General features: G+C 38.8%; 1 protein-coding gene across 1 annotated transcript in view; it reads right to left on the bottom strand.

Moving 5' to 3' along the window:
* RASA2 (RAS p21 protein activator 2) overlaps window positions 1-20,573 on the bottom strand; it is a 119,319-nt gene extending 98,746 nt beyond the window's left edge. Inside the window, exon 1 of the mRNA XM_024769012.1 lies at window positions 20,555-20,573. The gene's annotated coding sequence lies outside the window, so the exon portion shown is untranslated. The remainder of the gene's footprint in view (window positions 1-20,554) is intronic.
* Between the last annotated feature and the right edge of the window lie 78 nt (window positions 20,574-20,651).

Here is a 20,651-nt window from a genome sequence, read left to right as displayed (position 1 = left end):
ATTAACAGGTTTCATAGATAACAAGAAAAAGGAAAAAAAAAAAAAAAAAGAAGAAGGGTACAAGGCATCCATTCTGTCACACAGGTTGTGGCCAGTGTGCCTTAGCTCTAGGGCCAGCAGCAGCAGGGGAATTCCCTGGCAGTCCAGTGGTTAGGACTCCATGCTTGCAGTGCAGGGGGCACAGGTTCGATCCCTGTCGGGGAACTAAGATCCCACAAGCTGCACGGTGTGGCCAAAAAGTAATAATAAAACCTACTTCTAGAGCTAGCAGCAGTGACAACAGTTTACCGATGAAGATGGTTGCTTGTCGTTGGCTGTTTCCTAATAGTGGAAGATTCCTGATCATGGTAGAGGTGGCAAGGTTCTACAGCTAAAAGGTACAACTTCCTAATTTTGCAGGCACCTTTCTGATCCAAAAAGAGGTAGTAAATCGCTTCGTGGCCCAGATGCAATGTGGCTTTTGAATGTCATTCTTGAAAGTTGGACTAGAGTCTATTTCTTCAGTCTTTCTAACAATTCTGTAAGCCACTTACAATCTTTTATTTAAAAAAAAATCTTTTATTAAATCTCTTTCTGCTTACACTAGCTAGAGTTGATTCTGTAACCTAATCCTGACTAGCTTCTTTTCTTATCGTTTCCACCTTTTCTAACAAATTTGAAAGTCCCATCTCACATTACTGGTCATCAGAGTTTGGTAAGTCTTTCAACTAGATGTGGCTATCTGGATCAAATATGGACTCAGAAATTATAAAGCAGTATCTCATTGACAACCACTTTTACTGTTCCATTAGACAATTGAGTTGAATAGCAGAGCACACTCAAAAGGTGAATGCTTCAACTTGGGAAATGGAGACAAATGCATCCTAACTCTCTGCATGGTTGTATCTGCCTTTGGAAAACATTTCTTCATTTCCTACTGCAGCATTTGGATGTGGTTTTGAAAACATGCTCAATAATACAATATCATGTTTCCATGAATTTGGGAATGCCAAATTCTCAACATCCAAACCACGTGCACCATTTGAGTACCTCCATCTTACCCTTAAATTTACACATCCTATTTTGACTCTAAAGTAAAAAGATTAAAATGTGTTCAAGACATTCAATATATTGCTAAGATATGACACTTGAGCAAGACAGCTGAAATAATGCAAACAGTTTTTACTTGCATTTGAATGAAAGTAGAAAATGTTTTTAGCTTATTCTTGATTTTTAAAATTCTGTGCATGCCAGGGTACTTCAATATGCAAAGGTAGATACTTCTACAAAGACACATGTATTATTGGCCCTACAGCAAATAGTATAGCTCTGACTACATTTACAACTGTTGCTATTTCCTTCAACAATGAATCAAGAGCAGGAGGCATATTATTGACAAAACAACCGTTCCTCTATGAAGAAAGGAGGCTGGCCTTCAAGCACAACATCTTTTACTCTATAACAACACCATTTCTTGTTGAACTCATAACTGGTACTCTTTAAGAACTTTTCAGTTCTACATGACTTACAACATAATTGTTAACCAAATTTTAAAAAAAAATCTCCTCTCCTAAAGTATGGATTTTTAGAGATGAACCAATCCTCTACCGGGCATTTCTACTCCCTCACAGATGTACTGCAAGTAGGCCAAGAACACCTTCACACTACACATCACTGGTTTTGTCAACCATAAAATGAAACAGCCGCCTGCCCATTCACGTGACAGTAATTGTTTCTCTGCATCATACATATCTTGCAACTTCATATACAGAGTATATAACAAAATGCTGTATTTAGCTTTGATCCCCTTCCTTCACACTGTTGCCTGTTACCTTTTTAATACGTAAACATATATATCACTCCTTGCTCAAAAATCTTCAATGGCTCCTCCATATCTACCACTGCCCACCTTGCAGGATAAAACCTAAAATTCCTTCATCTGGCATAAAAACCCTTCATAACCTGGCACCATCTACTACTTAATCTTTATCCCCACAAATTATGCTCTAGCAGTACTGTACTTTTAGTCCTTTGAAAACACTGCGCTCTCTCATGCCCCCTGTACCTTTTCAACACTATCCTCGTTGCCTGGGATGCTCTCACCTGATTTTTTTTCTCCTGAAAGCTCTGCTTAAGACCATCTTTGTAAAGTCTTCCCTCAACTCCCAGGTAGGCATGTCACCCTTTCCTCTATGCCCTACTACATCTTATATGCACTTTTACTCGAAGGATTGTATTGGATTGCACTTGTATTTCATTCAACAAATATTTATTAAGTGCCTACGGCATGCCAGACACCTTTCTAAATGCTGGGAATATAACAATGAACAAAACTAGGTCTCTGCCCACGTGGAACTTTTATACAATTGAGACAGTGGGGACAAGCATCATAAACTCTTAAACAAGTAAGTATATAATATTCATTGCCATGGAAGAAAATAAAGTAAGGTAAGACAGTGAGGGAGTGCCAGGCCCAGAGGGTAGAAAGGGAGGAGAGCAATGTTATTTTATACAGGGAATCAAGGAAGGCCTTTCTGTGAAGATATCTGAGGAGATACTTGAAGGAGGTCAATGAGGGAGTGAGTCACGCAGATACCTGGGGAAAGAGATGGATTAGCAGAAACTAAAATATGCAAAGGCTCTGAGACAGGACAGTTTGGCACACTGAAGGAACAGCAAGGAGGCCAGTATGGCTGTAAAACAGTAAGCAAAGTAGGAAGAGTGAGGAAACAGTAAGAGATGAGGTAGGATTGGGGGAGGAAACAGGCTAAACAGGGTCTTGCAGGCCAATGGAAAGTCTTAGGCTTTTCTGAATGAGATGGGAAGCTATTGAAGGATTATGGGCAGAAGAATGGCATGATCTAACTTTTGTTCTAAAGAATCACTGCAGAAGGAAAAGGGTGGAAGCAGGAAACTAGATAGGAGGCTATTGTAATCATTTTGATTAGAGATAACTGAGACTAGGGGGGCAGTCCTGGCATGGAAAGAAGTGGTCAGCTGGGCATATATTTTGAAGATAGAGCCAACAGGATTTTTGATAGTTTGCATGTGGATGTGAGAGGAAAAGGGGTCAAGGATCGCTTCTTAAAGGGTTTCAGCCAGAGCAGCTAGATGAACAGAGATGCCACTTCCAGAGGAAAGAGTCTCTTGTTGGGAAAGAGGGAGCAAGAGTTCGTACTGAGTATGTTAAGTCTGAGATGCCTATTAGATATCCAAGTGCAAATGCAAGTGGGCAAAGAAGTGCTGGCTAGAGATAAAATTTGAGAATCATTAGCAAGTACATAATATATCTCAAACCTTAAGACTATACAGGATCACAAGGAAGGTAAATGTGGAGAAAAGAAAAGAGATTTGAAGACTGAGCCTCAGAGCTCTCCATCATCATTTTGCATTAGTAGAGTTAAGAAGGAACCAACAAAGGAGACTGCTACATGTCTCTTCGCTGAATATAAACTTAAGGGACAGGACCAGTGCTTAGCATCATGCTTAGCTTATAATAGTTAATGAAATATCTACTGAATAAGTATAAGTATGTGTATGTTTATAACTTTAGCATGGGCAAAAAAAGGGGTTCTAATATCACATCACGAATTATAAAATTGCATATAAACTTCTTTTTATAAGTTTGATATAAGTTTATCCATGTCAACTGTTCCAAAGTTTTAAAAAGAAAATATCTCCTGTATACAGTTACCAAAAGCACTAAATTTCAGAATTTTAATAGTGTTAATACAGAGATATCATATTGAGAGCAAACAAACCAGTCCTGAAATGCACACAGTCAAACATTTACTGAGTGCCTACTCAGATGCCAGGGATACATTAATGAGAAGAACAGAGAAAACTGTGTCCTCATTGAACTAACACAGATGGACAGATAATAAATAAGATAAATAAATTAAAATGGTATGTTAGTATTAAGCAGGAATGGGTACCACATGAAATGGCAGAGGGAGGGGAGCCAAGGAAGGCTCCACCTAGAAGGTAACTTCTGCATAAATACCTGAAGAAAGAGGGGAGACAAGTAACTATTTTATAGAAAATAGCTTTTAGTCATTGGCAAAAAGTAAACAATTTAAACCAAGAAGATAAACACCATTGGGAATCAAAACCAATAACCTAGATTAACAGAAATAGAAGGACAGTCAACTCTCTGTGTACAAGATCAATGATTCTGTACAAAGGTCACAGGTCCAGAGCCTACCATATAAATTTTACCTAGGACTAGAATCCCAAATATCAGGGTATTGGGTAGAGATTCCAGGGTTACGCTTCTGGGCATGGATGTGAGTATGCATATATGTGTTTATGTGTATGTTTTGGGGGGACTGTGTGCATGCATTTATATCTATAGGTTTGTATGCATGTTTCTGTGTGTCCGAGAGGGGAACACTACTGGGATAAGTAAGAAAAGAAGATAAATATTTATCAAGCAGTTGCATGCTCCGAGACAGTGCTAAATATTTTCTCAAATACCTCATTTGGTTGGTACAACAACCTTGTGACATAAGCATTACTGTTCTCTTTTATAAACTAAAAAAAAAAAAATTCACAGTTACACAGCTGGCACAGTGAAATGACAGAAATCAAATTCCACAGCCTTGTCTTTCCATTCCTATTTATGTCTTTCTGGACACAGCAGTGTTGAGAGGAACAGACAGCTATGCCTTTCTGAAACTATCCTAAGAGATCTTGTAGAATCTCCAATCTATTTCAAAGGATACCTTAAGCACAGAAATAAAAGCCAATACAGACCCGCCAGCGTGATTAACTCCCAAGAGAAACTGCAAAGGGCCAGGGTCCTGGACAAGATGATCCGAAGATAAAGATTATTTGGAGTGGGAGGAAAGCTAAATCATAATAATAGTTCACTACATTCATTTATCAAATAAATAATACATTACACATAGATTTTTTTAGGGACTTCATATATATTATTTCACTTAATCTTCACGGTAACTTCTTCCAAGTAATTTTTTTAAATACAGAAACTAGGAATGGAGGGATAACATTCCAGGAGTAAGGCAGGCACAACGTGAACAAGTTCGGGAGGTGGAAACAGGAGGAGCACCTTCAAGGAGGCAGTGAATAGTACAAATTGGCTAAAGCGTAAAGAGAGATGAAAGGGTTATAAGAAAGGATGAGACTATAAAGGAAAGGTGGCATCAAACAGAACCTGGAGTGCCAAGCTAAGGAGTTTTAACTTTATTCAGGAAGCAACAAGGGTCACTAAAAGTTTCTGTGTGATCAAAACTATGCTTCAGGAAAATTACTAACAGTTACCGGGCCTAAACTAAGGGAATAAAGGGAAGAGGCGAGGAAAAGAAAAATGGAAGAGGTACTACAGAGAGAAAATCCACAGAATTTGGCCTAAGTGACTCAGGATATGATGTTCTAATAACTGGAATAGCAACCTAAACAGAGGATTAGACCTTTAGATGGGGGGCAAGATATAAAACTATGCAAACATTATCATTTACACACACAACAAAAAAATGGAGTGAAGGAGAATGAATCAAACATACGCTTAAAAATATAACAGTTTCAGTGTTGACAAGCTTAGAATAAAAGTAAAATGCTGTTATGCCATCTAATTATAGACAAAAAGACAATCCTATATGTGTTCTTTTTTTTTGGCTGCATTGCGAGGCATGCGGGATCTTAGTTCCCCGACCAGAACTCAAACCCGTGCCCCCTGCAGTGAAAGTGTCGAGTCTTAACCACTGGACCGCCAGGGGAGTCCCAAGACAATCCTATGTAATGTTAACATATAAGGTCTTTCAAATTTTCGTATAATGTTTAATTTTAATTTTTGCAGTAAGATGAAAGTTGCACAAAATTCTGAAAACATATACAGTACTGGTGCAAGTTAAACAAATTCATTTTGGAGACACATATGAGTTTCAACGTGAGTTTTGTACTTAATGATCTGCATGTCCCTAGTCTCAACCTCCTGCATAAAAAGAGGTAATTATAATGCTTCAAGGACTACTGTGACCATTAGCTGAGGTCAAGCACTTACCACGATGCCTAGAACAGAGTAATCACTCAGTAAATAGTAACTAGTAGTGCCCTTCCTTGGCTAGAGATTCCTAAAAATTAGCATCTGTACACAATTCCCTTCACTCAAGCCATTAGGTTCTGACCAAAGATAATCTGTAATTTAACAACTTGATACACCAGAGAAGCTCACTTTTTTTTAATGAGACTTTTATTAAAGAAATAATACATTTCCACTAGAGGAAATAGATGCACAAACACCTGACTTGCTATACCTCGGGCTGCACATCTCTAAAATGAGGGGTTTGAAATGTTTCAAATGGGGGGGCACAATTTGGGGTTCAGCTAACCAGAGATTAGGAAAAATGTAGCCAACATCTAGAAACTGGGAGAGTTAATAATAAATAAATCCATATTTCTGGTTTCTCTTTAATAATCAGAGACCTGGCAACGTGGTTCTGAGTAGAAACTGTAGAGGGACAGCCTCTTTCGAAATCCTAACAATCCCCACCTGGCTTTAACTTCACTATGCCTGGTCTCTGTAGACTGGAGTTTGCAACGCCTTAACTAGTTAATCTTCTAGGCTCCCGTAGCTTTAAGATCCTGAGAGGTAACACCTGAAATGTTTTAAAATGCACGTGGCAACACTGATTTCAAACGTTTTTAGATATTGCTACTGTGGCCAGTTTAATCTCATAAACACTACAAGAACTAGATATACATTTATATTAAATAGCTGTTCATCAAGAAAACTATGAATATTTACTTTACCGATTATCACTACTGTTTACGTTACAACGTGCCAGGCACTATAGCAAGTCATCCAATCTTCCCACAACCACTCTGTAAGATTAGAATAACTACCATTACGAATTTATACAAAAGGAAGCTGAGGCTCAGAGAGGTTAGGTGATTACTAGAAAAGTAGCAGAAAATCATGTTTTCAAAATGCTACATTTTCATTCAATTTCTAGATATCTAATAAATATTTCCTATAAAGAAATCTTACAGAAGAGCTCTCTCTCGTTCATTTTTTACAGTTCTCAATGGAGAAAGGAAGAGAAAAACTGCCGTAATCACACATGACCTTCCAAAAGGTTTCCTATTCACCCTCTTCAGAGTATGTCGGATTGCCCCAGGTGTACAGTAACAAAAAAGGGGGGGGGGTACCTAAGAACCACTGAAGATAAGAAAGTTACATAGCTGTTATTCCGCTGTCTAGTTGTCATCTCGAAAGCACCACTGGGAAGTTATACGTTTATATTTGTGATACTACTGAGGCAGAGAATGAGACACCAATAGGCATATGGTGACTGCTGGAATATCTACTAGTAAGTAGGGTTTTCCAATGCATAAATTAACATAATCAGATAACTAGATTGTCAAGCAACTTTTCTTACTCCCAATAAATGATAAATTACCTTTTAAAATATAATCTGAGATTCTATAATCCCACTCAACTGGTCATCTTAAAAAAAATATCAACACATTACATAATTCCTAGCAGAAATCTGGTTCTATGGAAGAACAGGCACTATGATATCAACCTGGGACCTGGAGGTTAAAGAAACAGGGAATAATAAAGTTTCACTAACACTGCACTCCTACTCCATCACGGAAATAAGGTACCGTGCAATCACCAGTAAAACATAAACGAGGTAATAGCACTGAGTGAGCACTTGAGTGGGCAAAGGACTCCAGGAATCCAGTATAGTTTAGGTGGTTAGCCTAAACTCAGTGAGCAAAGAACTGTCTTGTGGTTATAAAACCTGAACAACATAAAGTACAACTCTTGACAAGGCATAAAGTCAAGGTTAAAGCACGAATTCCATGGCAACTCCTCAAAAATGCCCTACTAGGTAAGATGCAGCTCCTCAGTGTGAAAGTACAGAACACAGTTAGGGGCCAATCGTTTTACACAAGTCACGTGCATAATAATTGTCATACAGTTATCTATATTGCTGTCATATTAATCACCTCCCACTGAAGCTCAGGCCAGAGCGAGAAGTTAGGAAACTACTGTACATGAAAAGGCAAGTTTCGCAAGGTATTGCCAGGAAACCTCCATGGGTTATAGAGAGACGTCACCAAGTTGCAGGCAGGATCTTCCTGTGGTTTGCCTTGCCCACTTCTGGTTTCAGTTTTGAACGTGTGCTGATCCCTAAGCTCCCTACAGCCCCCTTCTCAAGTAGCAAACCAAACTCTGAAGCACATATGGCAGAAATCTCTCCTAGGATAGGCCAATGGTCCCTACAGCTACAAGAAACTTAAAGGCTCCTAAGCTGACCAAGAGAGACTAGTATGGCAAGCAAATGAAACGCCCAAAGCCAGGTGATGACAGAACTAAGGGCTACATGGACAGGCCATATATGGGATAAGGCTACTATTTCTGATAACAGCATCCAGGAAACCAAAATGGGACTCAGTCATGATACAGTTTTTCAAAAAAAAAAAAAAAAAAATGGCACCTAGATATAAAGAAGTAGCACCCACACAGGTGCATGTATATGGGGTGTGTGTGTGTGCAAGGGTGTGTTTTCTAAGAGAACCGTTAACATGCACAAACCCACATGAGCACAGCCAAGTAGACAGAAGAATAACATTTTTTGTGAAACCCGAAAACAGTACTAAAGATAAATTTTTATAGCATTCCAACATTCTAATTTTATTGACATTAGACCATAACCAATTTAGGGATCATTATTAACTTCTTGACAACAGAAATGTACTCATCAGTTCTTCCCAATATACCAACTCACAGGCAACTTGGTAGAGAAAAGGACATGGACCTTGGCATCTTAAAGACCTTCTGAATACCTGCCCCTGCCCCTTTGAACCCTGAGCAAATAACCTTTCCATCTGCTTCTTTGCTAAAATAGGAATTAATAACAAACTTCTTCATGAAATTGGATTAAATGAAATAATTTACAAAGTATCCTAACAGAGTACCTGGAAAAGAGTAAATACTCAATAAATGTTAGTTCACTTTCCCCATCTACCAAGAAAATTTTTTTATAAAATAAAACTGTCTAGGGACTTCCCTGGTGGCACAGTGGTTAAGACTTCGAGCTCCCAATGCAGGGGGCCTGGGTTCGACTCCTGGTCAGGGAACGAGATCCCACATGCATGCGGCAACTAAGAGTTGGCATGCCACAACTAAGAAGGCCACGTGCCGCAATTAAGGAGCCCGTGAGCCACACCTAAGTTCCAGCACAACCAAATAAATAAACATTTAATAAAGTAAAAAAATAAAACTGCCCAAATTCAAAACGAATAGGTTCCGTACCACTCACACAAATGTTAACAATATTTTAAGGGATCAAAATTATTCTTTTTACTATATTCCTCTGAAACAAAATACTGAATTTTTTTAAAGTCAACTTTCTGAATACAAACAATTGGTGAAAACAGGCAGAGCATATGAGAATCCACCGTATTACTCTTACAGTTTTGTGTGTGTGAAGTTATATCAAAATTAAAAGTTACCAAAAAAATTGACAGAAAAATTGACTTTATTTCTATGTGCACTCAAAATGTTACCCAACCTAACATTTGGTTGCCTTATTTTTGCAGATAGGATAGTCTTCAACAGTTAGAGAAAGAGAGGCTCTCACAGAGTAAGACAAATATTGTATCAAATTCACTTATACAAATAGTCATTTTTTGATAACATACCTCATACATAAATACACTCTCCAGAAAAGTAAACCTTTATAAGGCCAATTCCCTTTGTCCACCACTGACATAACCAATGTTGTTTATCTTTTCAAACATCTTTCTGTGCATCTTTCCATATACATATACAGAAGTCACATGTAACTATACATACCACCCTAACAACTGGCTTCTTTCTTATTCAACGATACCTCTTGAAGTTCTTTCCTTTCATACTATAGATATATCTCATTCTTTTTAGCCATATATGGGATAAGGCTACTATTTCTGATAACAGCATCCAGGAAGCCAAAATGGGACTCAATCATGATCCAGAGTTTTTTAAAAAATTTTATAAAAAAGTGGCACCTAGGGCTTCCCTGGTGGCGCGGTGGTTGGGAGTCCGCCTGCCGATGCAGGGGATGAGGGTTCGCGCCCCGGTGTGGGGGGATCCCGCATGCCGTGGTCCCAAAAAAAAAAAAAAAAAAAAAAAAAGTGGCACCTAGATATAAAGAAGTGGCACCCACACAGGTGCATGTAAATGGAGTGTGTGTGTGTGTGTGTGTGTGTGTTATAAAATATGTTTATGAACATACTACTTAGCCATCATCCTACTGATGGACACTTAAATTGCCTCTGTATTGTTTTACCAACAAGGTAATATTAAACATGTTTGTATATACCTCTTCTGCAACCGTGTGTTTCTGTAGGGCAGATATGTAGAAGTAGAAATGCACAGGGTATACACACTTAAATTTTTAACAGATATTGCCAAAATGCTCTCCAACACTGCTTTCCAGTTTAAAATTCAAGCAACAGTGAAGAAAGTACCTGTTTCCCTAAACCCTCACCAAATACTGAAAGCAATGAGTTCTTCTTTTTTCACAAACTGATGACTTTTTAAAATCTGTATTTCCCTGATTAATTTTTGTTAAACCTTTCCAGTATTTTCTTATGTTTACTGGCCTTTTGTATCTTCTTTTCTGTGGAATGCCTATTCATATCCTTTATTTTTCTAATGGCCTTTTCCTTTTTAAAATTTGGATGAACTTTTTATATACTCTGGACACTAACAAATAAGGAGTATAGATAGCAGGTTAAGAGTAACAGAGCCAGTCTGCCCATGGCTCACTCACTGTCTCATCTTGACAAGTTACTTAGTTTAGCCTCAGTTAAACTAAGGCTCAGTGACACTAAGACCTCCGCACCTCAGTTTCCTCACCTGTAAAAATGTGAATAATAACTGTACTTATAGAGTCACCATGAGGATTAGGTTAGTTGATATACTTAAAGTGCTTTATCTTTTTTTTTTTTCAAACATCTTTATTGGACTTAACGTGCTTTAAAACAGTGCCTGGCACAGTATAAGTGTTATATAAGTGTTTTCTTTTTCCTCTAGGATTTGCTGCAAGTATCTTCTCCCAATCTATTGTTTATCTTTTAGCTCCTGTTTATAGTTAAGTCTTCATTTACTTTTCCTCAAACAATTCTTTTTCCATCTCTATTCTAATATCAGAAATTATATACGTAGATGAAACAAAGACTGCCCTCACTGGATCTCATAACCAAATTCTCCTCAAGAATAAACAGAGACATCAGCCAAAGAATCTAAATTTAAAAAAATCTTTCCGCTAAAAAGATAGCTAACTTCCTTACTGCATAAAGCATTCCCACAAATCAGTAAGATGACTGATAATCCAGCAGGGAAAAAGGCAAACCAAATAAACACCAAAAAATGGGGGAAAAAATGGCTCTTAAAAATATGAAGAAAGGGGCTTCCCTGGTGGTGCAATGGTTAAGAATCCGCCTGCCAATGCAGGGTACAGTGTTCGAGCCCTGGTCCAGGAAGATCCCACATGCCGCGGAGCAACTAAGCCCCTGCGCCACAACTACTAAGCCTGCTCTCTAGAGCCCGTGAGCCACAACTACTGAAGCCCATGTGCCTAGAGCCCGTGCTCCGCAACAAGAGAAGCCACCACAATAAGCAGCCCGCACACCGCAACAAAGAGTAGCCCCCGCTCACCGCAACTAGAGAAAGCCCGCGCGCAGCGACAAAGACCCAACACAGCCAAAAATAAAAATAAATAAATGTGTTTAAAAAATTATGAAGAAATCCTCAACCTCATTTAGAAGTGCAAATTAAAACTAAATATTAGGTGTTCCTTTTCATCTTACAGACCAGTAAAGATCAAGAAGTTTTAAAATACACACTATGGGGGTGTAAAGAAACAGGCATTCATATATTGCTGCTGGGAGCATAAACTGTTATAGTTTCTATGAAAAGCAATTTGCCACTGTCCTTTGAGCATAAAAATGCACATACCACTCAATTCATCAATTTAACATCTAGGAATTTATTCTACAGACACATGCATTCATATGAAAAATAAAATACCTACAAAATTATTTATTGCAGTATAAAAAAAAAAAAAAAAAAAAAAGTGGCACCTAGATATAAAGAAGTGGCACCCACACAGGTGCATGTAAATGGAGTGTGTGTGTGTGTGTGTGTGTGTGTTATAAAATATGTTTATGAACATACTACTTAGCCATCATCCTACTGATGGACACTTAAATTGCCTCTGTATTGTTTTACCAACAAGGTAATATTAAACATGTTTGTATATACCTCTTCTGCAACCGTGTGTTTCTGTAGGGCAGATATGTAGAAGTAGAAATGCACAGGGTATACACACTTAAATTTTTAACAGATATTGCCAAAATGCTCTCCAACACTGCTTTCCAGTTTAAAATTCAAGCAACAGTGAAGAAAGTACCTGTTTCCCTAAACCCTCACCAAATACTGAAAGCAATGAGTTCTTCTTTTTTCACAAACTGATGACTTTTTAAAATCTGTATTTCCCTGATTAATTTTTGTTAAACCTTTCCAGTATTTTCTTATGTTTACTGGCCTTTTGTATCTTCTTTTCTGTGGAATGCCTATTCATATCCTTTATTTTTCTAATGGCCTTTTCCTTTTTAAAATTTGGATGAACTTTTTATATACTCTGGACACTAACAAATAAGGAGTATAGATAGCAGGTTAAGAGTAACAGAGCCAGTCTGCCCATGGCTCACTCACTGTCTCATCTTGACAAGTTACTTAGTTTAGCCTCAGTTAAACTAAGGCTCAGTGACACTAAGACCTCCGCACCTCAGTTTCCTCACCTGTAAAAATGTGAATAATAACTGTACTTATAGAGTCACCATGAGGATTAGGTTAGTTGATATACTTAAAGTGCTTTATCTTTTTTTTTTTTCAAACATCTTTATTGGACTTAACGTGCTTTAAAACAGTGCCTGGCACAGTATAAGTGTTATATAAGTGTTTTCTTTTTCCTCTAGGATTTGCTGCAAGTATCTTCTCCCAATCTATTGTTTATCTTTTAGCTCCTGTTTATAGTTAAGTCTTCATTTACTTTTCCTCAAACAATTCTTTTTCCATCTCTATTCTAATATCAGAAATTATATACGTAGATGAAACAAAGACTGCCCTCACTGGATCTCATAACCAAATTCTCCTCAAGAATAAACAGAGACATCAGCCAAAGAATCTAAATTTAAAAAAATCTTTCCGCTAAAAAGATAGCTAACTTCCTTACTGCATAAAGCATTCCCACAAATCAGTAAGATGACTGATAATCCAGCAGGGAAAAAGGCAAACCAAATAAACACCAAAAAATGGGGGAAAAAATGGCTCTTAAAAATATGAAGAAAGGGGCTTCCCTGGTGGTGCAATGGTTAAGAATCCGCCTGCCAATGCAGGGTACAGTGTTCGAGCCCTGGTCCAGGAAGATCCCACATGCCGCGGAGCAACTAAGCCCCTGCGCCACAACTACTAAGCCTGCTCTCTAGAGCCCGTGAGCCACAACTACTGAAGCCCATGTGCCTAGAGCCCGTGCTCCGCAACAAGAGAAGCCACCACAATAAGCAGCCCGCACACCGCAACAAAGAGTAGCCCCCGCTCACCGCAACTAGAGAAAGCCCGCGCGCAGCGACAAAGACCCAACACAGCCAAAAATAAAAATAAATAAATGTGTTTAAAAAATTATGAAGAAATCCTCAACCTCATTTAGAAGTGCAAATTAAAACTAAATATTAGGTGTTCCTTTTCATCTTACAGACCAGTAAAGATCAAGAAGTTTTAAAATACACACTATGGGGGTGTAAAGAAACAGGCATTCATATATTGCTGCTGGGAGCATAAACTGTTATAGTTTCTATGAAAAGCAATTTGCCACTGTCCTTTGAGCATAAAAATGCACATACCACTCAATTCATCAATTTAACATCTAGGAATTTATTCTACAGACACATGCATTCATATGAAAAATAAAATACCTACAAAATTATTTATTGCAGTAATGTTTGTAATAGCAAAAACTGGAAATAATCTAAATGTCCAGTCCAGGGGACTGGCTAAATAAATTGTGGTATATAGAGATGATGAAATTTTATGCAGCTGTTAAAAAAATGAGGCAGTTCCCCCTCCCTCCCTCCCTCCCCCCCATATATACACACATATATTTATGAAAAATCGTCAAGCTACTATTAAGTGTAAAAAGGCAAGATGCAAACGTGTATATTTTGTTATGATATGTATATTGGTGAGACAGAGATGTTAATACTCACACATTTAAGTATAAATGCTTAAATAATCTCTGTATGCATACGAAAGAAATTAATTGGTAATGCTTGCTTCTGAAGAGGGAATGGCTAGGGGAATAAAAGAAGTGAGAAAAATTAACTTTTTAATGTATACCCTTATGTACCTTTTGAATTTTGTACCAAGTATTTGTACTATCTAATCAAATGAACAAATAAACCTTTAAAAATAATCAACTGAAAACCTCCCTGTGATCACACCAAACTTTCTACTGGTACCCTTTATTCTTTTTTTGGTTTTTGTTTTTGCCATGCCACGCGGCATGCAGGATCTTCTCCGATCAGGGATTGAACCCGTGCCCCCTACATTGGGAGCGCAGAGTCTTAACCACTGGACCACCAGGGAAGTCGCTGGTACCCTTTAAATGGTCACGCACAGCAGGTTGCTAACATTCAGGTAGTTGGTGGCTAGTCTGTTCAATGGGCAAAAGCAGAGGCTCACCATCCTAGCTGCCCATTAACAAACCCTGTGGAATGTTTTAAACCTACAGGTGCCCAGGTACCACCCCAGAAATTCTGATTTAGTAGGTCTGGAGTAAAGCCCTGGGCATCAGAACTTTTTAAGTTCACAGGTAACACCGATGGGCAGTCAGGTCTGAAAACAGCTGAGTTAGAGCATAACAAAAAAAGGTAAACATCCAGGCTCAGTCTCCACCTAGATTACAACCACAGTTTCATCACTAACCCTAACTACTTCACAAAGTTCTTAAAGAGGAACAGATGATAGGATGTAGCTGGCACAGTGAAAATCTATTACTACTTCTGGATATTATCATTAAGATAGTGTAATCTTCATATATTAAACACAGTACTTTTGCAACACTCACACTAATGAGTTCATCCTATGTAGCATTTTAGTAAAAACGTTGATAGTAGTGGACTAGTGCCCAACAGGCCATTAAGTGTGTGACAGTGGAGTCTCTGAGTGTCAACTTCTTCATTTGCAAAATGAGGGGGCTGAACAAGATATGTTCTCTACCTTCCAGCTCTAAACTTTTATAATTCTCTAAGAATACAGGTGTCTAAAAGCAACTATTGCTTTAGGATAAACTAGTAAGAACCTTTTCCATCTCATTCACTGCTCAGGCCCATTTCACAGTCCAGTGTGGTGCCCTAACACACACTCAGATATGTATTGTGTACTGCTGAATAAAGTAATGGTCACCAAAAAAACTTGTTAGGATTCAAACAATATTATCTAATAAATCTTAGTGCATATTACACACAATAAGTATACTAAACACATTTAAGCATTAAAATAAAAGCATCCAATGTACTGTCTTAAAGTATTAATAAATGTTTCAAGTTAAAAGGCAACAATCAAAGACTCAGGGCTGGACGGGATGTTAAAGACCACAACCAAACCCTTCATTTTACAAGTAAGAAAACAGAAGCTCAGCAAAGTTAAAGGATTTGCCCAAAGTCATTCTGTCACTAATGATATTCTTAGAACTAAGCTCACTGTAACAAATTTGTCAAGTACTGTTCATTCACGTTTGCATGTCTACTGGTATAGCCTTATAAAGTAAATTATTTTAGCTAGGGATTTTGGTGAAAATAATGACATACAAAACTAAATATGTATTGTAGAAATTTCTTAATATACATAAAAAGTTTCTTAATTTACATTAATTGATTACTATATAACAAAACTGATAGCAGCACTCAAAAGCAAACAGAATTTCATTAGTAGATAAAACATAATCTGCTATTATTGTCAAATAATTTCACAAAGCACATTAGCAAGAAATAGGATTAGTATCTGTGATTAAACGATAAAACGATAGTTTTATTTCAGCTACGTTAGTTCCACAGTCTCTTAAGAGTCTATTCAAAGAGTTCTAAGTTAAAAAAGAAAAATTCTATGAACTCATTGAGGTTTACCTCCTGTCTTCCTCAGAGCAAATGATTAGCGGACTGCTCTGTGAACTTTTACAAAGAACCCTTTTCTCTCATTTCCATCCATCTAAAAGATGGATTCTTCCTCCATCTTAAATAACTCATCATCTCATTTCAAATTTCTGACAATAATGAGTTCTTAGCATGAACAAACCCTTTTTAAATCTCTCTCTATTAATTTATTAAATAACATCTCATTTCAAATGTCTGATTATAATGAATTCTCAGCATGAATAAACTCTTTTTAATTTCTCCCTCTCAATTCGATCGCATTGGTCAATAAAATGTTTTGATTTATATTTTATTACCAAAAAATTGAAACCTCCCATGACAAATAAAAATATTTAATGTGTAAGGTGGGATTATTAGATTTTTCTCTTACAGGCTCAGGACCAATTAGTAACAATATTCATGGAATATAGTCAGGTAATAATATTCAATCCCCTAATAATAAGCAATCAGAGCATTTAGATAAATTTAATCCTTTTCCTAATAAGGCAACTTTGGCATCAATTCAAACCTAAGCTCAGTTGGAACTGTGATTTTGAAAGGGATGAACTTCCTGCCACGGACCCATGTAGTTTGTCTTTAATAATACTATCATCTTCTAGTTTGTTTAGCTGTAAAATTTACAGAACACTTTCACATATAGTACATATCTCAAATCCTCCTCAGGATAACACAGTGAGAGGTAAGACATTTTCTAAAGGCCTATTTTGTTCTAGGCACCATGCTGACAACTGGACATTAAAAACAAACAAACAAACAAACAAACAAAAGAATGAATTCTACCTTGGAAGAACTCACAGTCTAATGGGGGAAAGAAATGATTTCTATACAATGTTACAAGGAAATCAACAACAACTTGTGATTCCCCAGCAGTACAAAGGCCTACCACATTCTCTCCAGGAATGAGGGTAGCAGTGTCCCGCACACACAGCTTTGGTCAGGAGATCACATGGAGCAGGCTTCTGAAGGATGAGTAGGAGTTCCCTGGCATAAATATGGGGTGGAAGAAAGGAGAAGACACGGCCAAGCAGAGGGAACAACATGTACAAAATGGCTAGTGATGAGGCATTATTCCCATTTTAAAGGTGAGGAAGACAAGCTCAAAGGTAAGTGAGCTGCCTAAAGTCACATGAATAATAATTAACAACGTATGAAACAGAATTCAAGTCTCCTGATTTTAATCAGCTTTGTACACCAGGAAATGCCAGCACATGTTGGACCAGAACATAAAGTTTTTAGCTACTACTTTATTACTCCTTCCTAAGAGATGGCCCATATCTGATTCAGTTCCTGGGGGGATGAAGAGAATGATCGGGGAGGAATTTATTTAATCCTCAAATCAAGCCTGTGAGATAGAGGTGTTTTAACTACCCCCACTTTACCCACAAGAACAGAGAGACACACAGAGGTTAACATAAGTCAGAAATTAAGTGAAGAATCAAACCCAGGTGACTAACCTGACCAAGCCTCTAAACTCAAGCACTTAACCACATCCCACGGATCCTACACAGGGAGACCACGTGAGTTCTGGGACATATCGTGGTCCCACAGATCTTGTACTGTACCACACATCTCAACGTTCACACAAATCCTCATTGGCTCCCTTATCAATCTGGTCTCCCTTGAGCAGGTCAACCCATGCATAAGGTGGTCTGGGCTCTCTGAGCAACATTTTTACAACATGATTTAACTGGATAAGAGCAAACTTAACAAAAAGCAGTAACCAAAAAGGAGGACATGACAAAATAACAGCATGAAGCCTGAAAGTATAAAGGAGAAAGCCCCAACCCCCATCTTTCACTTGTGTATGGGATTTTTAGGGGGATGGGGCCAATGTCAAAGTGCTTCAAGAGGACTAACATACCGGCCACTCACTGCACAGGAGTTCAGACCAAAGGATGGAGTCTGGAGTACAACCTTGCTTTCCTTGATCAAAGGTTCATACAACTCTAAGACATCCAACAACTAAACCTGGCTCTTGAATATTAATATTTGGAGCTGCCATGGTTTCCTACTGCACTAATATGACTTCAAGGAATTAAGGGTCCGCACATAAGCTCAAATACTGTAGCAACACTGCATTAGCTAATGTCAGTTGATTGTTTGAAAGTGACCACAGAATGTCATTTCACCTTGTGAAGTATACGGGGAATATATGGGATATATGGAAATATATGGGAAATTTAATAAATACTGGAGTGATATGCCTAAAGAAGGTTGTGGACTACTATGCTAGAACTTGAGAGAGATACAAATCCAACCCTCCCACTATCTGCTGGAATAATCTGGAGATGAAGGGTCCTACCCAAGTCCAGGAGAAAGATCATTTCCTTTCAGGCTCACTTTCAGACCTAAGAATCTACAATTCCCCAAGTCAAAGGCTCTCAATCAGCAGTTGGAATCTGCCAGCACAGCTCCAGGCTCGTGGGCACATCAAGCTTTCCTCCGAGGTCTCTCTCCCAGCATGGTGAAAAAGAAAGCTGACACAGTTACCCACACTCCCAAGCTGCTTAATATCTGCACAGTCAGAACCGCTATCATCCCATTTCTGTGACTTTAGCACCTGCTAATAATGACACTTCCAGCCCCCCAGCCCCCAACCTGCAAAACCCACATGTCAGTTTCAGGGAAACAGAAAACAGCATCTCTTCACAGGGTTCTGAAGGTCAACCAACTCTAGATTACACCAGCTAAAAGGAGGGCACAGAAACAGAGAGGGAGATGGGGGGAAGCTTCGTATGTAAGTTTCCTAATAGGTTTTTTCTATGAAACAGACACTCCATGACCTGAGCTATAAGCTGAGCAATTCAAAAAGCAAGAAGCTGACTGCGATAACAGATGTAGTACTTCGACTATGGTTAAAGAGGTAATATCACTCCCAGCAGCTGGATGTTCAATCTCCAAGTCTAGGTAGTGGGGTTGCTCTCCCATAAAAACAAAGTTGAGTTTTCTTATTTGTAGGCCCAAGTTGCACTCACAGTGATATCACTTACTGTGCTATCTTTGCCATGGAGCAGGTGAAAGTGCAGGGCAGCTAAGTCCTTCTGGAAACAGCCCAACCCTAACTCTCGGTTCCAAGATATGTGTATATGTAGTTCCATGGTACAACCCGCAGCTATGTAAATCAGCGAGGCTCCAATAGACACTGCCTAGCATCAAGTGACACTAAAATGTAAAGCAGTGAAAATCTGAAAAATCCGATCAGTGGGGGGTGCTCTGGCCCATTCATTTATAGTTTTCCCAAATATTAAATTAGATATATGCAAATATTAAGCATAAGACTTAACTTGAATACTGAAAAGATTTTATACCCTAGTAGGTTGTGCTGGGATCTTAGACATAGACAAGATCTCCTTCTCTGGTGTCATTTTTCCAGGTTTTAAGAACTGTACTCTCTTAAGAACCCCAGCACTACTTCTGAAAATAAAAAGGTGAGAGAATTTAACATGTCTGCTTCTGAGGTTTAATAAAATCCCAAATACTTGAAAGGGGGATCAACTTAAAAAGGCAAGTGGGGAAATCCAACCTCACTTAATAATATCACTATTCAGGAAGAGGAAAATTTTACATCCTGTGCAAGAAAGAGCATTGTTAACCATTTTAATGCAATTCGATTTTCTTCATACAAAGTAAAAAGTACTCCTAATGACTAAGGGCTATTTACAGGAAACATGAAGCATGGAGCATGTTTCCAATCTGAGGATACTGAATCAAGAAAGCAAAGCTAATTTTCGACCAGAGCAAAAATAAACTGTATTGACATCTTATCTTACAAATAGCCAAAAAAAAAAAAAAAGTGTTTCCTCTGAATAAACTACAGTACTGTGAAAAACTTGGCAATCTGACGCCAAAGGGTCATTTTTTAAAAAAATAAATGTCCAAATGACTGAATTCAAATGGTCTGTCTACAGTAATGCTCAGGGCCTCTGAGCAAAAATGTGAAGGCAAGTAGGATGGCTCACTCACTAAAGTAACAATTAAAGGCATAAGAAAGCAAGGAATTAAGTGGGTTAAGTGCGGGCTGGATGACTGTTTTGAGACCTGCTCACAGGAAGCCACTACATCCTGCCTTAAGTCCCTGTCAGTCACGCTGTCTCTCGATTCAAGTCCCCGCCGCAGCGAGGTGGGGCAAGTACAGGTGTCCGGCCCCAGCCCCTCCCGGAGCGCTCACTCGCGAGCACACGTACGGCGGCCACTCGAGTCCCAGGGCGGCCCGTTTCCCCAGCCCTGGGCGCCTTTTCCACCCTCGCCCCGGCTCGTGAACCCAGAAAACAAGCAGCCCCCTCCCCTCGGGCCAGCCCCACTTCCCCGCCCTCCTCCTCCTCCGGCCGCGCCTCCCGGTAATTACCGCCCGGCTCCCACCGCCGGGCCGCTCCCGACGCCAGCAGCCGCCCGCAGGCCTGCGTAGGAGGGCAGCCGGAAGCTCCTCCCTCCCCCAGCTCACG

The sequence above is a fragment of the Neophocaena asiaeorientalis genome, unplaced genomic scaffold (assembly GCF_003031525.2).
Source record: "Neophocaena asiaeorientalis asiaeorientalis breed wild unplaced genomic scaffold, Neophocaena_asiaeorientalis_V1.1 scaffold118, whole genome shotgun sequence".
Taxonomy (NCBI): domain Eukaryota; kingdom Metazoa; phylum Chordata; class Mammalia; order Artiodactyla; family Phocoenidae; genus Neophocaena; species Neophocaena asiaeorientalis.
The sequence above is the reverse complement of the archived record's forward strand: the minus strand, read 5'-3'. Positions and strand labels throughout refer to the sequence as shown.